At 39.5% G+C, this 24,593-nt stretch overlaps 1 protein-coding gene across 1 annotated transcript in view; it reads left to right on the plus strand.

The window, feature by feature from the left end:
• The first annotated feature begins 16,379 nt into the window (after positions 1-16,379).
• The window catches only part of LOC101888526 (protein jim lovell), an 86,243-nt gene continuing 78,029 nt past the window's right edge, over positions 16,380-24,593 (plus strand). Inside the window, exon 1 of the mRNA XM_059119315.1 lies at positions 16,380-16,553. The gene's annotated coding sequence lies outside the window, so the exon portion shown is untranslated. The remainder of the gene's footprint in view (positions 16,554-24,593) is intronic.

A 24,593-nucleotide genomic window follows, 5' to 3' on the forward strand; every position in this document is an offset into this window, starting at 1 on the left:
CAAAAGGGACGCAACTCACACGCTTCCTGGATTCGCGCTATAATTTGGACGGACGGCGATGAGAGACTGCGAAATCTGGAATTGTTTTTCGATTCCCGCCAAATGTAATCCAAACCATTTACCCGCAAAAGTACACACGAATTTTACACTTTCCAGCAGACGCACCCAGCAACAGTCGCTAACAACCGTGCCCCCACCACTCCGGTTCTTCGGTTTATTTAAATTTTTTGCAAACCAGAAAAACATAACCTAATAACCCAAACACACATTCGGAGCGTAATCTAATACGTCAAGGCAGTTTGCAAGTTGCCGGAGGATTTCCCAAACGCACCACTCCACTCTACAGTGTGTGTGCGAAGATAGATGCGGGCGAACGTTGTACGATTGAGCTACGCACATTTTCACTGGCAGAGGGAAATGGAAAAGCGACAGAAGCAACAACAACAACCACATCGAAGCAAATATTAGAAACCAGAATTAAATTGGCACAAGTGGAAACGCTAGCTGACATTCTGCTTGGATGGTATCTCTGCTCACGGAGGCGTAAAAACAACGCCGGCGTTTGAATGAATATATTGCCCGGCCATCTGGATATTTGCAATGGTCTGAAGGATCAACACATGCGGAATTTCGGTCGTGTGTTCGAAATGTTGTCTTTTGCTGCCAAAACAATCTGCCGCCAAAAGGTAGAAGTGCTCACAAAACCGGAGCGGATAGCAATTCAATTATTACTATTTCACTTGTGTCGTGTTTGTAGTTATCAAGCTTTAATGAATCGATGCTGGAGCAAGGTTTGAGGTTGTCGAGCTGCCTTGCCGATCGACCGACCGAACCTATAGAGAATATGGCTGAAATGGACCTGGGGTAGACTGGTGCATTTATCTGTTGAATCTTTACCATTTATTGATCGTCAGGAATGGCTTAAATGTGGATGTGTAGAAGGGTGTGGAGTTGCTACTGGTCTCACAAGTTCAGCCACATCGTCGTTCTAGTCAGTTGCTATTCATTCCATAGTTCAAACATTTGTAACGGAAATTCCATCTGATTAATACAAAATTAAGGACGGAAGGCATTAGACGCTCGGGTTCCATTTAGTCAGCGTTAAACGAACCCCATTTACTTCTTTGGGTTTTGCCTTGTTAAGGCGAAGGAGATATATGATGTTTATGACTTATGTGTATCTTTATCTTTTCTTTACACAGTGAAAAGTAGGCAATCCAATTTGGCACTGAGGCGACACATCGGTTTGTATTGTTAGGTAAAAAATAAACTTCCCCGCGGAAGCGCCTCGATTGGTATATAAATATTAGTTCAGCTCCAAGGTGATATGACTATTTTTTTTGACGAACTATACATGCTACATTTTCCTGCAAAAATGATCGAAAACGTAATGGGGGCTTTGAAACATAATATTTTATTAGCACATGTTTTATGTATTTTTTACAGAACATGGTCAGTAACATTCAAAGTGACTAGAATCCGAAATCTGCTGAAAAGAACAACAAGTGAATACATAAACACAATTCGATTACTTCTGGCTATGGAAATATATACTTCACGATTACCGAAAGAAGTTCATGATTTCTAGGACCCACAGATGACGGAAGCTCATTATTTGCGTTCAATTTATGTGGGTGTTTGTCGTGAGAGCAAGGACTCAGATAACATGTCAAAGTAACTGGACAATAGAAAGTATTTTCCTCACTAGCCAAGAGTCGCATGTTGGTTGAAACTGGTGGCCACAAATGTGCTGTGAGATGGCTGCCCACAATTTCTGATCTGACATGGCCGAGCATGTTTCTCTTTTTTTATGTAATCTCCAGTTGGAGTGTAAATTGAAATAGCCATTTTGCTGCCAATTTAACGAACACTTAAACCAATTTCCTACTTCAACGAACATCCAAACAAATAAAAACTATTTGCTCAATTTCGTTGCAGTCTGTCCTGTGACTTGTTCCCTCCCTTCGTACGTTTTAAGGATGCTTCCAAAGGCTGCAAAAACATAGTTCACCAAAAAAAGGAATGAAAAAACTCACTCCGGCGTTCATAGATGGTACGAATGTCCGTCTGGAAGGTTGGCAAAGTGTGAAAATGCCAATGTCGTAAAATGTTTGCAACAATTCTCGTTCGGACGGAAGACAACATGCTTGGGGTTACGCAGTAAGGACAACGATATCCTTGTTGGCATATTCGCATGATACTCCCCACCCCCACGCCGAGCCCCACTATGTCAAGACTTGGCAAAATATTAAATATTTACTTAAGCTCTCTTTGTCCATATCAATTTTGGGGATATCTACAAGTAGATTGAGATAGATTGGGCCAAATCTTCGCAGTGGGCACTGAAACCGATCACAGAGCAGAGAGTGTGGCGGCAGGCATGCATGTTGCCTTTGAATGCCAGTGGATGGGAAAAGAAAGACAAATACTGTATTTGCTCATGGAGACCAGCCATCATTAATCTCATGTTAACACTTCTCTGGGTGTTCTTAGATTTCGTCCAGTCGTTGCGGCCGGTGCTGCTGATGATGCTGCTACTTGTTGCTACTTTGCACCCGGTCACGGCTGGCTGCCTTTCAACGTGTTTCCTTGGAATGGTTCCACGCATCCACTTGGCATCCTTTTGTTCGGTGTCAGCTGAAGTAGACTTTTAATACTTTTGCTCCTGATGGTTTTGTTGTTGTTGTGGCTGTTGTTAAACCATCATATCACTCGTCTCTAATCACCATCATCATTCATTCCACGCCACGCATAGAGCCCTCAATGGCAGCCGAGAAACGTAACAGTAGCCCCGCCAAGTGACACGAAAAAGTTCTTTTGTGCAACAAGTTTAACAAATTTGCAACTGATAAATGGTTTTTATATTCCTCGGACAACAGGCCTTTCCTCGCGCGCTCTCCAAAAAGGTGTTGGTTCCAGTACGTGTGTGGCCATTAATAAATGTTATCCGTTGCGTTAATGTGAATGTGTACCGGCACTTACGAGTTGCGTTTGAAGCGGCACCGTGGACAATGGGATTCAAATGGAATTATTTTGTTTACCCTTGCCACTTCAGATTTCCCGATTGGCCATGTGACCATCAGAGTTCGGGAGCTACCTCTTGTTATTGGTCGGGGGTCTTGTACATTATTAGAAGTTATCTCTGAGGGTATTGAATTTAAAAATGATTTGCTGGCCAGGTCATCATCCTCTTATCCCTAACTATTCTGTAACAACCATTTATTGCCCTTAGATATCCAACCAGTAAAAAGTTGACGCTTCACAATACCTCTTATCTTCACGACAGATCTGTTGTTGATAGAAATATAGAATCGGATGATGTTTGAAATGAATAGGATTAATCGAATTTTGATCTGTTGAGGGGGAGGTAGCAGAAGAAGTGGACCGATATTGCCCATCTCCAAACTCGATCACGTTTGACAATAATATTACGATGTACCTATTTTGGGCCAAACCAGATACTCCCTTGAAGAGTTCAGCCAAACCCACCGATACTGTCTCCACTTCTTTGAAAGGATTTCATAAAAAAATGTACTTAACTCGAGTATAAAACCTGAAGTTCATTCAGCTGACCTTTCGTATCAATTTCTATCAACCCTGTGTCCACAGTTCGCCCATGGATGGGAGCTCTCCTGTTTAGGCTATTTTCGTCATATATTCGAGTCCTTTTCTGAACCCATGTACGTGGGATACCACTGTTGCCAGTTCGCCAACATCATTAATAATATCTGGGCTGGGATACCGCAATCATAAAATCAAATACTGGCGGAAGTTTCAAAGTTACGTTCGTCGATCCTTTCAGTCAGCTACACTTCAAAGGCCAGCCCCCAATCGAGATGAGGTGTATGTGTCGGTGGGCTATTGTGCATGATGGAGGCGATCACACATGATTCGTTGTGATTCTACTGATACTGAACATGTGAGCTGCAGGTTAATATTGTGTTCCGCATTTTGGCCTCCCCACCTTTCCACCAGATACAAAAAAGGATTCGAGTGAAACCTTTTCTAGAAATATATTAAATGTTCTCTTCGCCGGGAATCCGAGGAAGATAAGAAATCTTTATGCACGATTACCAAATGACATAGAGAATCGCATATTGCGGCTGGCAGGCAACAGCAATTCGGAAACCACAAGTGATGATGGATTTTGGAAACGTGTTCTTTAGGAGATGTTTAGCGTTAGCGAAACGCGCACGGCTGTGGGTGTATGTGTGTAAAAAATGATGTTTGTGTTGCCGGATTACTTTGTTGGCAACACAGGCTTTGTTGGATCTGAATGTATATGCGTGTTCCTGTTTTTCATTTCCCAAGCAAACACACACATACACACAAAAGCGGAGCGTATTCACGAGAAACACACGAAACTCATTAATCCTTGTTGGGAGTGTTGCATGCTCCATGTGGATGGTGTTGTTGCTGCTGCTGCTGTTAACCTCACTATTGTTTGGCAGTTGGTGTTGGTGGTGCCGGGGGTTCCGAGAAAACATCCTATATTGCATGAATCCACTCATCCAAAAGTTTTGTTCGTCGAACGAGAACGCTTCCCCTGCCACTGTTCATCTGTTCATCGAATCTATTGTTGTGAGGCATGAAGTGTTAGCTTACATCCATGGATTCGGTTGCTGCTTCGATGATAAATTACCCCTGAATCGGAAAATTTGCATACCACTCAGGGCTCGTGTGTTGTTGTCTTAACTTCAGTCTCAATGTTTTTCCCTCGGTGAAGAGTTCACTCGGCTGGCGGGTTCGCCTCAGTTCGCCTCAGTTCTGATGGCTTCTGCCCATTTCATTTCGTTTCATTTGCCATCTCCTCGAACAATAATAAAAACTCATTTTATAAAATATTTGCGAAGTATTTATTGTTCGTCTGTGGTTTGTTAGACGTAGTGCAAGGCAGCTAAAACGTTTCTTTTTTGTGTTGTCTTCTTTCGCTTCGGGTTTGCGCCAGAGTCCAGTGCTGGCTGGCTGGCTGGCTACCACTACGCCCCTGTAACATCAGCAGATGATTTGCGTTCTGAACTTTGAGCGAAGACGGCAGAACTGTCAGACGGACAGACAGGCTTTTGTGATGATAAAAATAACGCACGATTTTGTTTTATTTGCGATTTGTGTGTTACGTCGTCAATCAGTTTTATGATTTCGTTACATGCTCTCCCCCTCCCCCTCCCCCCCTGTTAGTTAGTGTGCCAGAGGTTAGGTGGGGAGTGCGGGTGTGGGTGTTATTAATAAATGTAAATATTTTAAACGTTGCTGATGTTTGTTTGTTTGTTTGTTGCTAGACAGACGGTCGGTCCATCCCCTTGCGCCGCACTGACAGCCGAGCTATGCCCCAGTGCCGAAATATCGGCATTATGTGTATTTAACGTGGTTTAGTTAAATGTCACGTACTGCTCAAAGTTGACAACAATGGAACAAATAAAAATCAATCTTTCTTCTAATGAAATTATTCATTTGCCACCGTCCTCTCCTTTCAGGAGTAAAGAACTTCGATATCCGAAGTTATTTCACAGCTTAAGCATACTTCGAAATCTCTTTACAGTTTCTTTGTATTTCCAAACTTATACGGATGTGTACCCACAAATGGCACACAATTCAATTGAGCATGCATTCAAGTATTTCCAAATAAAAAGGTACCAAAATGTCCGCAAAATATTAGGTGCAGAGCTGCTTGGAGTTTGAGTCAAGGAATAATGAAAAACCCACGTCATTTCAGAAGTTGAGTTGAAATATTTTCATATTTACCTGACACCCTCAGCTTTAAACTGCAAGTGATTTACTTAATTTTGTCAATAATTTATTAATACTTAAAATAAGTAGGGATCCGTCGGTATGATTTGCCGGAAGCTACATGGGCAGATTGAACTGTGAAAAACCACGTCGAAAGTTACATTCCTCTCTGAAATCGAGAGGACATTGTTTTAAAAAGACTGAGATCTTTCGGGAAGGGGACGAAAGAATAATACACCCACTAGAATGCTTCCACCTTAAAATTGTATATTTCACCACTTCATTTAAGTACTCAAAATGGACAAATTGTTCATCGATGCTTGGACAAAATTTTTCAAAACCAGTTTTTTCTCTCAATCACAGACACCAACAGTGACATCCGAATCAAATTTCAGGATTTCTATTCTTCCCTAATACCATATTAAGTATAAATTAGTACAATTATAGTACACATTTCCATATCTCAAACACGGATGCCATCAGTAATCTAAGCATCCTATTTCAGGATTTCAGCTTTATTCCTTCACTCTCTACCAAATATAGTACAATGCAGTACTTCTCGCATTTGCAAATCACCACCTAATCGTAACCACAGACACCAACTGTGACACCCTTTATTTCTTCACCCAATACCAAATTTAGTTCAATTAAGTACTTTTCGAACAAATATAGTACACATCTCCTAACCCACCTCCAAATCTAATACTCCGATACCAACAATGACTTTCATATCAAATTTCGGTAATGCAGCTCTGCAATTTCCCCCATTACCAAATTTAGTGCCATTTAGTACCATTCGTACAATTATAATACACACTTGCAAGCTCACAACGACCACATGAACAGCGACCCTAATATAAAGCTTCAAATTGTAAGAACTCGCTGCTCACCCAATACTACATTGTACCAAATACAGTACCATTTAGTACTTTTCGTGCCCTTGTAGGACACATTTTTAAAACCACCTCTTTAAAACAAACCTTCCAACAAAAAGGACCTCAATACAAAATTTCAAAATACCAGCTTCATCCGTTGACCCTAAACAAAACTGTTCCAAATTTAGTACCATTAAGCACAGTTCGCATATTTAGTGCACATGTCCAAAACCACCTTCATGTATCAAACATACTTTCCAACCTTGATTCTCATAGCGAATTTAAAGTTTTTACCTCTACCCGTTCAAGAAATACTAATGGTACCATTTTAGAAGTTTAGTATCATTTTGGAACTTTTAGTTCGAATTTCCAAAAACCCTTTGGAACATCTATCCTGCACTACATCAGTGACTCTCATTGTAAATTTCAGAATTGCAGCTCTATCGGTATAATTTTAGGATTCCCAACCTATCGGTGCACCCAAATCTAGATTGTGCCAAATTAAGTATATATAAGTACGGATTACCAAGGCTTCTTACATATGCCAATGCTAAACTCCCACAGTCAGCCCAATTCCAAATTTCTATCGGTTCACCTAATTCCAAATTGTACCATATTTAGTACGTATAAGTACAAATATCCAATAATACCTTCATATCCTAATCCCACAATCCGACACTAATCTTATTTGCAATTTTCAGGATAACAGCTCTATTGGTTCACCTAAATCCAAATTGTACCAAATGTAGTAAATTTTAGTACATATAGGTAAAAACTACCTACATCATACAGTTCAATAGTAATATTATTTCCAAATTTCCGGATCTAATTCAATTGGTTCTCACAAAATTTAAATTGTACCACATTTAGTACACATAAGTACGAATTTCCAAAATTACCTACATTCTTCAGTCCCAGAATGCAATAATGATCTAAATTTCAATTTCTGGCTCTATCGGTTCAACCAAATCGAAATTGTACCAAATTTAGCAACATTTAGTAATTTTTGTGCACATAAGTACAAATTTCGAAAACTTCCTTCATATCCCATACCTATACTCCGCCAATGGACTTTTTGACAAATATTTATACAGTCCCATATATTCAATGTGAAAATCCCACCTCGAACCCATTGAAGGATTCCTTGAAACCTAAAAAAACTTTCGAAATCATGGTCGGATCTTTTTGTTGATTTCTGACATACTCTCTAGTTGTTTGGGGTTACACGCGTTCACCCATCGGAAACAACTAAAACACATGTCCATGTTCAGTGCTGTTTCGCAAAGAAAAAAATCGTTTCTAACATTAAATCTTAGTTCTTGGCAATATCCCATTTACTTCCCCACCTCCCGGTCGGGTGTAAAATGTTTTACAAAATTATGATATTTAACTTGTCCAAGTAATTTCCGTGGAAACGAAATGAAGCAGCCAAACACCAGCAACGATCACGAAAAGTAAATGTGTTGCGGCACTCGGGTACTACACTCATTCTGGTGGCTGGTCTCAGCGCCCCCAACTATTCTCTGTCGAAGATTGATTACGTATCGCAGCGTTGCAGGTGAAGTGCTTTGAAATCGTTGAGATCATCCCGACCATAAGCTGTCTACTTAACTCCTAACACTATAAACACGAAATGATGGATTCGATGCAGCTAAGAGATCACCCAAACACCGGCACATCGTTGGCAACAAGTGCTGTTCGGATAAGTGCAGCCCACGAAAATCTACAGCCCCCCTCCCCCAAACTGAAGCGGTGGTGGCCGGCGATGGTGCTGGCGTAAATGGCTCAAGTTGAAGGTGAAGGCGTTTTTGCGGCAATGTGGCTTTAGTTGGTGACGATCGATTTGATGGCAATCATAATGGACGCTTGCCCACCGAACGATCGGCGATCGGCGATGGAAGGCACGCAAATATGGGACGTCGCCACTTATCAGTGGGTGCGATATTGGCAACGTTAAAACGAAGCCAGCCAATATTGTACGTGTCGGCCATGGTGTGGCCTGGTGCCGATCAGGCCGATCAATGGCTTTGCCATCGCCTCCAATGGCTGCGATGATGTTTCTACTCTCGTTTGTTGAACTGAGAATTGATGGCATGGAATTATGTTTAGCTCTATTAACCTCTGATTTAGTGATAACGATCGAACGTTATATACGAGCCGGCTACTTATGCCAACCTTGCAACTATTCGTGCAACGCCAAACTGTGCGCTAATAATAAACATTTTTATAGCGGTTTATTTAGCAAAATGCTCTAAACGCTGTCGACGCACACACATTCGTATGTATGAATGTATGCACGTATGTATGTCTGCACGTTAGAAATACACATTTGCAACATAGCATTTGTGGCAGGCACTCAGCGTTTGAGTGAACCAAGTATCTGCGGTCTGTCTGCCTGCCCCACAAAGTTTACGCCTGTATTCGTGCAGCGTTGTTGGTTTGAGCTGATGCCAGTATGTGATTTGATTTTATTCATTCTAGTTGTTGATGTTGTTGTTTTCTTCTGCTGCTCCGTAAAGACTTAATTCCCAGGTTCGGTAACATATGATTTTCTGAATGGACGGAATGCAATTTGAAATTCGAACTATTCCCTTGCAAGACGTCATAAATTTCCTGAAAATAAAGTTTTCCTTAGAGCCAAGTTAGTTGTTATTTTTCAAAAGTTTGGACGGCAGAAGGAAATCGCGTGCTGTTGGCAATTCCTTGTTCGTTAAATATGTGGTGTTTTGAAATTTATAATGTATAGAAAACGACACGAAGGCATGGACGTGTTATCATAGACGAGGAAATGTTCGATTATCGAAGGCTGTACACGAGAAGAAAAACGAATCAATTTTATTCCCAGCGATGGGACACCACACAATGTAGATCGAATTGCTGCTAAAGCTTAAATCTCTTAGATGACTAAACACCGACCGTCTGCGAGTTGTAACCACTCACCTCCCCCCAAACATTTCCTGAAGTGTGGTAAATGTCCAAGTTTGGCTGCAAAAATAAATTTCGGCATCGATCAGTTTGAACTATCTTGAGGCAGTTTTATTCCAAAAGCCCAGTGAATTCATTAGCAAAGGGGCGGCATTCTGCATTCACTCATTTATGCCTATTCCAGAAGCTGACAATTTTCTGCTAGGAATTCGTTCCAAGGGTACAACATTAGACGTAGTCGCATTTGTCAAATCGAATATGATAACTATTTTTCCATCGCACTCGACCTCGTAATTTTTTTAAATAAAATTTATCTCCATATCAAGGCCATGATACAATTACCAAGGTAATCGCCTGCTACCGCATACGATTGCAATTTTTTATTTTATTTCCCTTCATTGTTAAATTTATATTTTGTAGTTCTTCCTCAAATATGGGCGTACATCTGGTAAGAATTTTGCATTTATTTCCGTCCAAATATTTTGCTATTTTCTCGCCTTTTGAAGGGCATAAAAGTCAAGGAGAAATAGAATTTAAAACAGAAAAATTAAATATTAGTCAGATAAGTCGTGTAGGACTTTATTATGGAATGGTTGGATTTTGTTTCGCCTACGACAAGTATAAAGATAATATCAAGTCTTGTTTTCTGCAATACTGGTAGAAAATTGTCATCCCTCATTTCCAGCCGAATTGGCATTTACTTCCTTACAGGAAATTCTAAGCGTAAGTTTTGGTACAGAATCCAATTGGAAGGTATTGCTAATATTTTGACAACATTTTCCACCTGGTAATTTTGGAGTTTTGAAAGGTCACTCGAGGCTTGCATAGGAACTAACATCGCCCAGGACGTCTCCTTAAGATGAATGGTTAAAAATCTCTAACGGTTTTTCTAAGATATGGAACGTATAACTGTTTCCAAGTGCCAAGGAACGCCGAAAATAAGAGATTAAAAAGGGTTGCCATATTCAATTCAGGAAAAGAGTCTGTCTCTAATGATTTGCCATGATCAAAACCATGGCACAATTACACAATTTAAAAACAATTAAAAAAAAAAAATTACAGAAGGTGGAACAAAGTAACCTCCTAAATACATTTTTTTCTATTGGTGTCCTATTCTGTCAAAACATATACACAGTTTGTATAGGTGTGTATTTTTTTAAATACAAAATAAATTTACTTCAAATTATTTCAAATTCAGTTGCTGCAGAAATGCATATTTTCGACGTTAATGGGCAAAAAATGTAAAATTTTGGAATAAAACTATCTTAGATGAAGTTTTGTGGAATAACCCCAGTATTCCCTTCATGCTTTGTGCTTTTCCCCCATAAGAGAATTTTGTTAAAAAATGCAAAATACTTGTAAACAAAACCAATTGTTGCATATTTAAAAATCTATTTCATGGAATATAAAAGGTCCTGTACAGAGTGGCTTTGGCATATTCTACGAAAAAAAAAATTATTTTCTTGGAGTTAAGTGTCGAAAATTTGAGATTCTATATTGTAGATCATGGGGAAGCTATTTCGGCATTGTTAGTTATGGCAAAGTCCTTGAAGGACAATCTATTTGAGTCGATCTTGAAAAGTAAAAATTCCAAAATAATCAGTTGAAAATGTGATTGAACGGGTACTTAAGCAGTGAATTTCTTGCAAAGATTTTAAAATCAATTTAAATGAAAATTCTAGGTGGGACTCTACTATCAGGGTTATAGCAAAGGAACGCGAGATATTGCTGATGTTCATGCTTTTTCTAGCTAAAATGTAGCTAATCTTTCCATATCACTTACCCTAGGTTAGGATTTGCAGATTCTGGTATTTTTGAACGTACGGGAACAGGGTATGGAGTTTGTTTTTATTTCCTTTTCCAATTATTGACCGTTTATTCGTTCGGTCTTTCCAATAGAAACACAGTATTTTTCCCGACCGAGTTTAGGGGAAATCATCAAAATAGACCAACGTCTCCGGCAACACCTTGGTTCGCCTGAGGGCAAAGCTAGTTGTAGGGTACTCACTTGCCTCGTCATATCCGCGTTCGTCCTTCCTTCGAAAGGTTGCCATCAAGTGACACAAAAACCACAAAACCATTCCCCTTCGGGGAACTGCGGTAGCAGTTGATATGTCATTGAAGTTCATTCGTTGTCAAAAAGTTGTACCTAGTCCATTGTTATGTGAACTTTTAAGCCATAAACCATAAGTTTCAACCCGGTGGGTTCTTCTCTTAATATGAATTTGAACATTCTGTCATTATTATTTGTATTTCGGTCGGACCCAGATGTGGGATGTGGGAGTGGGGGCGGATATTTCACATGGATTGATGTCTCTGCTTTCGGGGGCTTGTGCCATAATCTAAAATTAAAATCATTCGCTTAACATTCGAATGATATGTAGAGAATGACACACAGACATATAAATCGACCATTCATGCAAATCACACACACACACACACAGACGCAAATACACCCACCTGGCCTCATAACTGTGACGAACAGTTGTGTCGCTGGTTAGCTCTGAAGGACTGCAGGAAAACATGTTGTTGATATGTTAATGCCTTCGTCTAGGGCGAAATGACATAATCACATCGAGCCCTACAAAGGGTTGGCAGTTGGTGGGAGGAGTTCAAAGGAGTCAGGAAATCAGTCACGTAATTAACAAACAATTCCCTTCTTGTCTGTCTGTCTCGGCTATGGCTTTGGGAATGGGACATATTAAAAGCGTTCGATTTTAATCAATTGGCGTGTCGATGTGTGTTGCCATTGCCAGACATGAAAGATTCCCATAAATAAATTCATTTTTATTTCTGTTGAAAGCCATTCATGACTTTCGTCGCTCTGCCTATTGTTATCGTTAATAAGGCTTTGTCCCGCCCGCTTTTGGCTGTCTCGAAGGGAATCGCAATTGTGTTTTATCCATGAATATTAATTCCATTCGCCTAGCTCCATCCGCGGCAGGGGCGGCAGACGGATAGGAGATTACGTTTAGAGCCCCAATGGGTTGAGTTCCCCAAATTGAGGACGGTGCATGTAATTAGGAATAAAAATCTTTTGTACTTTTCTGGGGTTGACGTAAATGTTTTCATTTCCCTGGATTTGTTTGAACATTAAATTGTTACCATGCCAAGGCCATGCATATTCATAAGCCATTCTCCAGTGGCACATAACATCAAAAGCTCTCTCACATTGCTAAATAACAACGAAGGGGGGAAAGCGGTGCGGAGAGTCTTTAAAACGAATTAAAATAAAATACTCGCTCGTAATGTTGTTTGCTCTCTGTTCCAATGGAGTTGGAAGATACAGGCATTGGTATTTCAGGAATATTTGGAATAGGGGATACATGCCCATAGCAGCCAGACATTCGACGTTTATATAACAATCGCAAAATCAGCCAATTATCGGTCTTCAGCCAAAGTTTAGAAGGGCAGTTATGACTTTATTTAACTAAATTTTTATCCTTAAGAAATAAATTAAGTCCTATCTGTCATTCGGTGATATATAAATCTACGATCTACATAGAGACTTGCTAACTCATTAAGCGTGTCCCAAAAATCGATATAAAAATATATAAACATTTTCTTTCATATGAGCAATTTTATTTTATAAATGCTACTACAAATTGGAATGGCTTCGCATTGGCCCTTGGGGTCACAGGGCGAGTGATCCTAAAACCTTCAAATTCATTTGGAACAGCTGTCGCCTTTTCCACAACCTTTGCTTTGAATGAATGATAAATATTTGAAAACAAAAAAACGAATAAAAATGCACACCAGGACCTACGAAATAATAGAACTAATTTGCATATAACTCTACCTGGATGGGAATCAAATCGTATCCAAGATCAAATGCTACTCGAATGTTCTCTATTGAACAGAAAACAGACAATCCCCTGTCGAGGGATGTCAAACAACTGAGGTCTGTGAATGGAGGGGATGATGCTGAGTCGCCGCACATTTCGTATCCTGTACCCAAACGAAACAAGACAAAGGGTTGCGTGGCCCACAGAACGCATTTCAGTCTTCCAGCGGGAACTACCTAAACAGCCGTCAGCTATGCATAATTTGCATGGACTCGCCGCATAATGCAACCAACAAACGGAAAACGTTAAAGTTTAATGTCTTTGGCGGCAAAGACGTCTTTAAATATGAATGAAGCAGAATTTCCTATTCAAGTTCAGAGAAGGTGCATTCGACAAGACAACTCGGATGGTGGAAAACCAACTAGATTTGCAGGGCATTTGTTTTGCATTTTCATTTTCATGAAATTTTTATTATTGTCTTATTCTCCTGACCTGGTTGGCAGTACGGTCCGGTACAGGGACCATTGTAACATTTAACAAAATGCTCTGTTCAGTCATTCTCCCTGATAACTGGGACGATTAGGTTTGGATGATGGGTTGGTTGCGGATGGAGGAGATGTCCCAGTATTGCCATTACTCCTGTTATACTACATTCACAGTGAGGACATAAGTCTACATTCACTTCTAAATGTTTCTACTTTTCAAAGGAAGCAAAGCAAATCCGTAAAAAATGATGTCTCAGTGTATCAGACATAAACAGTTGATAAAATGTAGACCATTTTATTAACACAATAGCGATAATCAGAAGAAGAAGAGGGCATTGGAACTGCATAGGCTAGCAGTGTACAAACTGTCAAAAGTAAAGTAAAAACGCAACCACTTAATTGTAAAAAGTAGACACGGTGCAACTTTTAAATGCTTAAAATATGAAAACATCCAATCGAATCAATATTTGTTCTATTGAAAGAAGAATCGAACGAAACATACATATTTGCTTTGCAAAATATATATTTGTATGCATAATTTTTATTCCAGTTCTGCCTTAGATATACCCTTCATCGTACATCCGAAAAAATGCATTCGTTGCCGACCATATCTATTGATTGATTTTAGAATGAATTGAATTTTACTTGCCTATATCATTTTGTTGCAGCTGGGACCAGGATGATGATCGACAAATCGCGCATTGTTTTGTTATAATCCTGGTAGAAGAGTCCGATATCACATCATCTGTCGAATAAGCCATTAAATTCATTGCAGAAAATGTTTGGGTTAATTTTCTTTTTTCTCTCTCGGGGGTTTGATCCTTAAAGACTAACTTTAAATAGATGAGAGTTTCCTCAACCAGGAGGTTATGTAGTCTGCAAATTTATGTTTATAAGCCAACTAATAATATATATAATATTCGTCTCTCCCCGATACGGAATATATAATTGTGTTTACGCCCCAGGAATCTTTGAAGATAATATTTTTATATTTTTGTGAAACATGCGATGTGACGGAAATATTTTACTTAAGATATACATTTTTTTTTTTTGAAAAAAAAAAAAATTGGTTGTTGAACAGTTTTCCAATACAAATCAGAATATTGCGAGTTTAATCCCGTGGCCAAAAATAAGCTCTCATTTCGTGTGACTTGACCTTGTTTTATTTGTACAAGTTAGTAGGTAGATTTGTATGTTGCTACGACCGCCAGAAACTTGTAAGAATATGTACTATTTGGTAATGGGAGTTTGTTAGTAGATGTCGGTAGAAGGAGAGAAAATTAATATGAAATTACGAAAGAGAAATTGAATTGATTTAAACAAGTTAACTTTCTCACTTGGAAGCACCCGATGCCTTATAAGATGATATGAGGTTTTATACAGTCGACCTATCCAACATATTTCCTTAATTGACGGATGAATTTGGATATTTTTCACATATCGGATTATTAATATGTTCTCAAATATGATGTATATATAAATGAATGGCAAACCTCGGCTCTCGATCGGCTGGTAAATAAAAAACAAGTCCATTTAGCATTTGAATTCTAAGCCAGTCGTCAACAGCCATAGCTGTAAAGTCCGTCTATCGGAAACTAATCCAGTTAGTGGAAAGCTGTAATTTCTAATCAAAGCTCAACCATTCCTAATCTGTTAATCAAAAGGTCGACAAGGCCTGTTTCGAATCTATCCCACATCTATCTTTTATTTATAAAAATATTATAAAAATAAATATCATTTTGGAAATCTTCTCATAAATAATACAATCGAAATCCACTTTGCCATTTACTGAGCCTCGTTAATCCTTTCGATTTTATATTCATTTGAAATTTTATTGTTATTATTTCTTGCTTTTGAAGATCTTAACTAGTACTACAGCCTGATGAACAATTCCGTCACTCATTCCAAATTTCATTGGTATCGAACATACATATCGTGTTTGGTGCATCAAATAAACGAAATCGGTCGAAAATAAGTATGGCAGCTATATCCAACTCTGAGCCGATTTCAATATCATTTGGCAAATTTATTTGTACCGATTTCAAAATTTGCGGACTGCATTCAAAAAAACATTTTTCTGGAGTTACCTTCGATTCTGATTTTATATATATCCAGTTCCAAGTGGAATTTAAAAAATGTATGTAACCTATGTTACTTTCAGGCGATGCTGTAGTATATATGACAATTTTCAGGAAAATCTGTTTAGCAATTCTTGAGTCCATAAACTACAAACAAACATTTTCCTCTTTTATCGATATAGATTAATTAAGTTTTTATTAATTATGTTGTTATATTTCCGACCTAATTTCTTTTACAGATCTTTTGCTATCTAAAATCGGCCTGCTTTCGGACTATATATTTTCAGAAAATGATGTTGTGGGTGGGGTGAATATGGAGACCCTACTAGAGCTTCCCTTCTACTTTACTGAATTAGAAAATTTCGTCGAGTTCGAATCCACGTTATAGTTAGCAACTCCTACTGCTCAACAATTTCGCTTTACAAGGACAGTTGTCGAGAGTGAATTTTTATATTTCATGTGCAGAACCGATTAGCATACAGCTCATAACGTTACCAAGAGAATTGTCAAACGGCAGCTGCAATCGAACTAAAATTACATTCACATAAGACATCATGACGTGATTGCCACAGCATCAGACCGCCATTCTAAACCACGAATAGAATGCCACACAACTGCCGAACGCGAACGTGCTGCCAGCACAGAGCCCAAACAAAGGATGTCATTGAAAACTCAAAGGTAAGTGTAACACTTCATATGACATTAAAAGAATACACTTAATTTGCTTAACAATGGCTGCGGCCACGATCCTCGCCTAGTTGACGTATCCATGTTATTGAGCGTATGCAAATTACAGCAACACCCTTAACTGCAGCAGAGAGTTGCAACAACGAATATGCGAAAGGCCCAAGTAATACTCCCAGTGAAATGTATGGGATTTTCCCAACGAGAGGGGAGCTAAAGTTGTAACTATTCTAGTACCTCGGCGCAGCTTCTTTTCCTCTAGGAAGCCAGTGTGCTCAAGTTTTATGGGCTACAAGTGAAAAGGAAGATGGCGTCTCCAACTTGAACTAATCCAATTTATTACGGCTTTATGATTTCATTTGTGCGTATTTGGAATATTTACTCGGTTAATGTGTGTGGGGAAGAGAAGCAAAGATGCCACCAGGACCGACCCCCTTTCGAGTCAGCCATCGTCTATGGTAGTTATTTAGTATTTCGTGTACACGTACATGTGCATGTGTATGCAAACAGGGGTGTGGGCTTGTGGGGGTGTGTGTGCCTGTGTCTTATGTAAATATCGGGTTGGCCCTTCACAATGTTTTAACTCTGTTCAACCATTTTAAGAAACTCCTGAAAAAGTGCGTAATGCACAAACACACGCTTACGCATCGAGTCCTTCAGTTCAACTAATGAACGAAACTGTATTTGTGCTCTGTTTCCGAATTCAAAATTGAAATTTCGTATTTTTTAAATGTCAAAAGCGATGTTATCTTCCTTTTTTTAGAGAAGACAACAACATGTGACGCATCACAAGAACTTCAACTTGGCGTTGCGAGCAGATCAAATTACATATGCATCTACACCAGAAACACCTACTCTAATAGGATACTCCTATCGTTATTTTTTGTCTATTTTTTCATTCCTATTCGTCAGTGTGTGTTTGCAGACTTCTGTCATAAGCAGTTTTTAGTTTGGTTTACCATCTACTTTTGTCAAAACATCCCGCAAATGACTCTCCCCCCCGCTCGGTGCTTGTTTTATTTGAAATTGATGCAAAATATTTTTCATTAAATGATGAGATTAAACCACGAATTCTGCCATCCCCCGCCGCTGTTTGCCAAAGAGAGATGACTTCATAAAACCGAAGAATGAAAAAACGAAGAAACAGAAGCTACACCGACCAGCAGCGGCATTAAAGGCGAAAAAATAGAAAACTTCCAAAATAAATGAAAGCCACAAAGAAAAGATAAGGGTTTAACTTTATGAGGAGATACAGACCGTTCGTGTCCTTGCGTCCGCCCGTCCATCGTTCTGGCGGTTGTTGGGTTCTTTGGTCGCGAGTTTTGTTGGCTGTAACAAAAATAAAATTTATTATAATGGCGCTGTTGTGATAGTAACAAATGCCATCAAAACTGTAATAAGAGTTTGGTCGAAGAAGGGGGGGGGGAGGGTGTGGGGTGGTAGCGCCCCAGTAGACACATACAGATTGCTGTGGCAATGGCTGCAGGATGGAGCGGCTAATGACGTGCTGTGTTTGCTACGAACACAAGACGTATAAAGAAATAGAAAAGGACACAAATAACTCTTTTACGGGCCATCCGAAATGAACACAAAGTAGGCCCAAATTTGATTCAAACGAAATGTGGCAACTCCGATGCATGGAAGGAGACAGCAAAGTGAGTACGGGATGCTGGCGACAAATAAATGCTAGCTGCTGCCACTGCTGGCTATGTACAGGGACAACACATCGATTTTCAACCCTTTAACGACAGCCGCACTGAATGGGTGTTTATGTATAGAGTGTACAGTGAGTGTGTGTGTGTGTGTGTGTGCGCGTTTGTTGGAATTAGTGGGGACACATACGCAATGCGTATTTTCCTTGAGACACGCACACACATCCGTGCACGTGAAAACGGTTTGTTGTCGTATACTTCGGCGGGGAAATTGAAGGCGGTCTATATTCAACTCTACATAAACACAAATACATGAACACTGCCGTGATCAGCATACATACTCACACACACACACACACACTGCGGGATGTATGTATGCGTTTGAGAGATTGTGTCTCATACGCATTTTCACACCGACATTGGTCACATTAAACGCGTTCAGCGAACCGGGTGGTTGGCGGGCGTTGGTGTGGGGTGATTGTATCTATTTATTATTTATGTACGCGCTGTGTCGTTTATTTAAGAGTTTGCCAAAATTCTGCCGCGAAAGGGTTGTGTTCTCAGTGGGTGCACCAAGGGAGGCAATTAAAAGAAGATTGATGGGTCCACGAAAGCTCCATTTTGTTTCAAATTTCATGTCGTTTCGTAGCACAGATGTGTCAAATTGTCATTAGATTTGATTTATAAGGCCAATCGAACCAAATAAAAAAAACTAAAGACACTGATGTTGATTGAGAATTTAATTACCGAACAACAGCAATAACCTACCGCTTAAATATTCGCTGAAATAGGGAAATTCACTTTTGCAAAACTTTCCATACGCTTTGTCTATCGATTATCAATGGGGTTTTATGGTATAGGGAATGGGTTGCAATGGGACCATATTCCATTCTTTAGCTCCGCTTGCAACATCTCGAAATGTTCACCTGGGTATACACAGTATTGCCGAACATATCTCTAATATGCGGTCCTTAGATTGCTATTAAAATTGTTGATGTACGTGATAAGAATATGGAGATATATCGTTTCGAACTCTAAACAAACCAAACCAACCGAAATGCAATGAAGCTAGTTTACTTTGCTTGTATTTTGCCGAGTGATCATTTTTGCGAACGAATTTCTAACTCCATCACTCGCAGTGGTCTTTACAACAATGCACTGTACAATTTAGAACCATTTAGTTCTTTTCATACACTTTATTCTACACATTTCAAAATCCACCACTTTATCTAAAATTTACATTCTCACTGTGATCCTAACTTCATAATTCCAGCTCTATTCCTCCAAAACCTGGCCATTGTCTAACCCACAGTGGCCCTGTTCGTTCACTTGCAGTACGCATTTCCATTACCACTTATTTCATTAAATTTTCCTCCACTTTCCGTCAAAACTCAAATCTAGCCAACCACCTTCCTATTAAAACCCTACTTTCCCAAATCCAATTATTATTCCTAATAACAGTATCTTTGCTCCATCTACTCATAAAATACCAAATTTTTTGGGGTTTTCTTATTTCTCGTACACTTATAGTTCGAATTTCCAAAAAATCCTTTGGATATTGTTTAGAACAAGTTAAAAAGTATCAATCGGGTTTTCTGATAGATTTATACCCTGGACGAACATTGTGTATTGACATTTTTGACTTGTGTTATGACTTTTCAAACTGTTTACCTTTTATGGGAGAGGTTGTGAAAGAATGGGCTAATATGGTCCATTTCGAAATTTGACATGTGACTTATGGTTATCCAAAATTTTGACCCGTTGTGGAGGAGGTACTTGATGGAGTAGGCCGATATTGTTCATATTTGCACCAGATCGTGTGTAAAATCGGATGGTTATTTCGTAATTTATGAGGGACATAATTATTTAAAATTTTGACCATTACTTCGATGAGACACGTTTTGGCCCACCAGATCAGGGTATAAAAAACTTGAAATACGTTTTGGTGTGAATACTTTCGATGGCAACCACAGTTGATGCTCGCACCGACATGTGTACCACATTCAGTATGTTAGGTATTGAAAATTTGTCCTCGTTTTGGCATAGGTTAGCCACATATGCGATAACTTCGCTGAAATTTCCATTGTGACAAAAAAAGGTTTTCTTCTTGTGGGTGGGTTATAAAAACCCAGGCCCTGTTGAAAATGGAACTCTTTCTACCGGCTTCCACCTAACCACTAAGTCCGAATTCATGTTAATATCCATTAATTTTATTCATTCGTACGTTGGATTCGAATGTCCTAATTACTGTAACATTGCTGCCAAAGTCCTTCGCTGAGAAATCACGCATTTCCGCTACATGACCGACGACATTAGTATTCGATGTCAAGTTGTTCACATTCGGAAACGCCACAAACCCTCTGGAAGTACGCACTTTGCTGACCAAATGACTTTTTAATATGCGTCAAATATACATATGTACATAACTGTTAACCTGTCGCGAACGCAGGACAAGCCGACCATGTTAATGCCTAATTTGAATAATTATCCATCTTTGGCTAAACAAATTCGGCGCTGCTGGCCGACACAAATAGAGGGCACGCATGAGAAAGACTGCTCAGGCAAAGAGCGAAAGAACTGTCACCAAAGTCAAAGTGCAAGTCATAATCGTACAACGGTGTTTACTGTTCAAGGTGGAGAGAGGGTGCAGGGGTCACACACACGCATCCCAAGCAGTTGGGCACCCCGAAACGGATATGAAGTCGGAGGTCATTAGGGAACATTTACATACAACCGGAATGGGCACGTGTAGCAGGACATGTGAGAGGCTAGCGGTTATGCCACATGAACTGTGGCCAATAGGCGACGACCCTGCCAGAGACTTGTCTAATTTTCGGCAATGGGTACACACGTTACCCACGAACGCACGAGTGTGGGCCAAGGACCTCGAGAAATCCATGCGCCAGCCCCAAATCAAGGCCAGTGGCGAAAACTAGTTATGGTAATATGTGTTGTCGTGGCCGTGTGATTTGGTAATTACGACATACAAATGGGACCTGCGATGGCCCTGCGATGTGGTGATGTGGTGTGCCTTTAAGGGCCATTAAATGCCATTACAAATAGTCCGCACCAATATGCGAAGACAAGCGAGATGGGATATTGCAATTCACTTTCTTGGAGGAAATGCACGAACTTTTTCTCGTGTATTCTCCAATTCCACTCGCTCTGCAATAACTACTATTGCGGTCTTTCGGTTAAAGCAGGTGAATAGGATTGATCAATTGGAGTCGAAGCCAAATCTGACAAGGCAGGACCAAATGTTGCATTCAGATGTAGATTTTTAATAGTAATCTTTAGGGCTTTGGCAGGCTATGCCACGATTCATATGGAAATGTCGTTACATCGATGTCGTCGTCCGCTCGTGTTGAGGCCTTTGGGGTAGTGGATTCATGTTTATGTTGTGTACATCCTCGGGATGTTGTTGTTGGCTTTCTTTCATGTTTCGTATGTCATCTGTTTAAGCTCTAAAAATTAATGATGCTCAGCGTACATCACCTCGTCGTTGTGGTGTAGTTGGGAGTTTCCGCAAATATTGACGATTGGAGAAAATGTCCGGGGGATAAACCGATGAAACGAAATTAGAATTTTCGTTTCGGAACATAGAAATTTGATTATTGGCGTTGTGCGGCATTGGGTTTATTGGCTCGGCAATAGCGCGCTGTGCTTCTGTGCGATGTGATGTTCTTAAAGGATCAATGTTTTGATGAATATTAATGAATTTGACTTCCACATTCGCTCTCAGCCGTCGGCGGCGGCTCTCCGCGTCTGCCTGTCCCTGTCCCTGTCCCTGTGTTTTTGTTCCTTGATCCCTCTCTTTGGTCGCAGACGTTACCATGTTACCTTTTCCGATTACTGTACTTCTCGTCAGTCAACGCTACGGCACTATGCTTTGTTGCTCTTTGCCGTTTAGGCGGACGTATTTCGGCTACTTTGTCTATCGCTAAGGCTACGCACAGAAATATCAACTAATTTGCATAATTATTTCCAATGTTTTTTCATGTCCTTGTCGTTAATAAACAAGGGATGTTATTTTTTCTGTTATTTTCCTTTGCCTTTTTTTGTGGCCCCGCAATGCGATCTGTATGTACAACATGTTCGTGTACATATGTACCAACATTATGTATGTGTATGTACATTGAAAATAACGAGCTCAATGAGTTTGGAATGAAATAGTTTAGGTCTGAGAATGAATCTACGCAACGACAATGTTACACAGCGCTTACTTCCGTTACTTGTTTAGCTTTAAAACTAATAAAAAATATGAAGTTTTTGCCTAAAATTGAAATATGCACGCAAATGATGAAATGCAGGAAACGTAAACTCACTAAGCTGCACTAGAAAGCAAAAAGGGAAAAGTCGGCATTTTCATTTATTGAACCTCACATAACACTTTCAACGTCTAAATATAAAAATAAATGTACATGAGCTTCGAAATTAGATTTGTTCCATTGAAATTTACGTTTTCGTTAGTAAATAACTGCAAAAGAAAGGGAATATTATTGTAGCATGTTTATAATTATTTATATTTTTTCCGATGCCGATTCCTAATGCCGACAATTCAATTATTACAGTCTAAAAATTGAAAAAGGCATCAAATGAATTCTCTAAAATACCATTAATTATCGAGTAGTCATTTTTCGAATCTGAAATCTTCTCAACGATTGAAGTGAGCATGGCCGACCTGTCGAGCATATGCAAGATTAAACTATTGTTTTTTTTACCTATTTATTACATGTGTGTATGTTATATGGATTGATCTGTTCAATAACAACACCGAATCAGTTTTTTAGTATGGAGGTTATATTAAGTTCGTCGTTTTAGACCTAGTAAAGTATATATTCTTGATCAGCGTAAACTTCTAAGACGATTTAACCCTGTTTGTCCGGAAAATACAATGTTACGCATACCATATATAACCCATATAACGGTATTCCGGTATTTTGACGATTGTAGCCAAGTTTTCCAATGGAATTGTTCCTACTGAGTACTTTACTCCCTAGAAGAGTATTGTCTATATAGGTCCACGACATCGTATGTTAAAGACATTGTTACCGAAATTGTTTCAAATTTCGTATTTGAAGCTCGTAATGGGTATTGCAGCAGGTCCACGTCTTCATTTAGCCCACTTATAACGGCACCTCCCTTTTGTATTTTAACGATATTACCGAAATTCATAATGGGTACTACAGCCTACGACCAAAAATTACTTATACAGGACCATGTCTTTGTAAAGTCCCTATACAACGGTATTCCTTTGAGGGCTATTTTCGGCGGATTTTTTTTTTTAAAATTTTCAAGTTCCTTCAGCACTATGTGTGGGGTATTATAAGCTTGATTGGGCTAAACGTTGTGTAACATCTCGAAATATTAGTCTCCGACATAAGAAACTATATATGTCGCCGAGCTGACTCGATTTAGCCATGTATGTCCGTCCGTCTGTCCATGTTAATTTGTAATCACGCTACAGGTCGCAATTATTTCCCGATTCTCACGAAATTGAAAATTTAGGAGAGGATAGGGTCAAAATAGAAGCCTATGGTTTTTGGAGATGAAGTGGACCAAAAACAGAAAAAGTTCCTGATTTTCCTATTCCTTTAATTGCCACAATTATAAACTAACCACAGCGGAATTTTGCATGCCAGAAGCCTACCAATTTGTACGGATGTCGAACATATTTAGCGAGTAAAATAAAATAGACCGAACAATGTTCCTGATTTTGCAGTCGGTCTACAGGCCACAATTGAAAACCAATCAACGCGGAAGTTTGCATGAGAAGAGGGAACGGACAGGGAAGAAGTCTAGCATTTTGGATGACCATTGGTTTAAGTTTAGCTGTAAAATGGACCACAAATTTCGTGTAAAATTGTTTTGAATACCTAACAACACGACGGTGTGGGTAAATATTGGGCAAAAGAATCACGCTAAGCGTAAAATCAGGGCAGGGCTCCATGCCATCATTTCAAAAACCAAATCTTCCCAAATGGATTTGGACATAAGGGGTCTTCCAACATATTGTAGTTGTTGAATACTCAAAAATCAAACAAAACCTGCCTTTGTTTCAAACTCATCTCGCCCTGTAACTGTTACTTTATCTTCTATGTTTTTTCATTTTGTAACAGCCAACGTCCAAAAGCAGCTATGAAAGTGCAGGTAGACCAAACTTTCTGCATAAACCCGACAGTGCGGCTAGTCAGTGTGGCTGTATATTTGCATGTCCCAGAAAATGGATTAGATTTACAGTTGGATTTCGTGGTGAAAACGTTTACCATGGAACATTTGGACGGACCTGCCATAAGGCAGACTACCAACATCCATCTTGGCGTCTGCCAATGACAAGGGACACATTATTTTAATTTCTTTTCACTCCATCCCCCTCCCGGGT

Source organism: Musca domestica, unplaced genomic scaffold, assembly GCF_030504385.1.
Source record: "Musca domestica strain aabys unplaced genomic scaffold, Musca_domestica.polishedcontigs.V.1.1 141, whole genome shotgun sequence".
NCBI lineage: Eukaryota > Metazoa > Arthropoda > Insecta > Diptera > Muscidae > Musca > Musca domestica.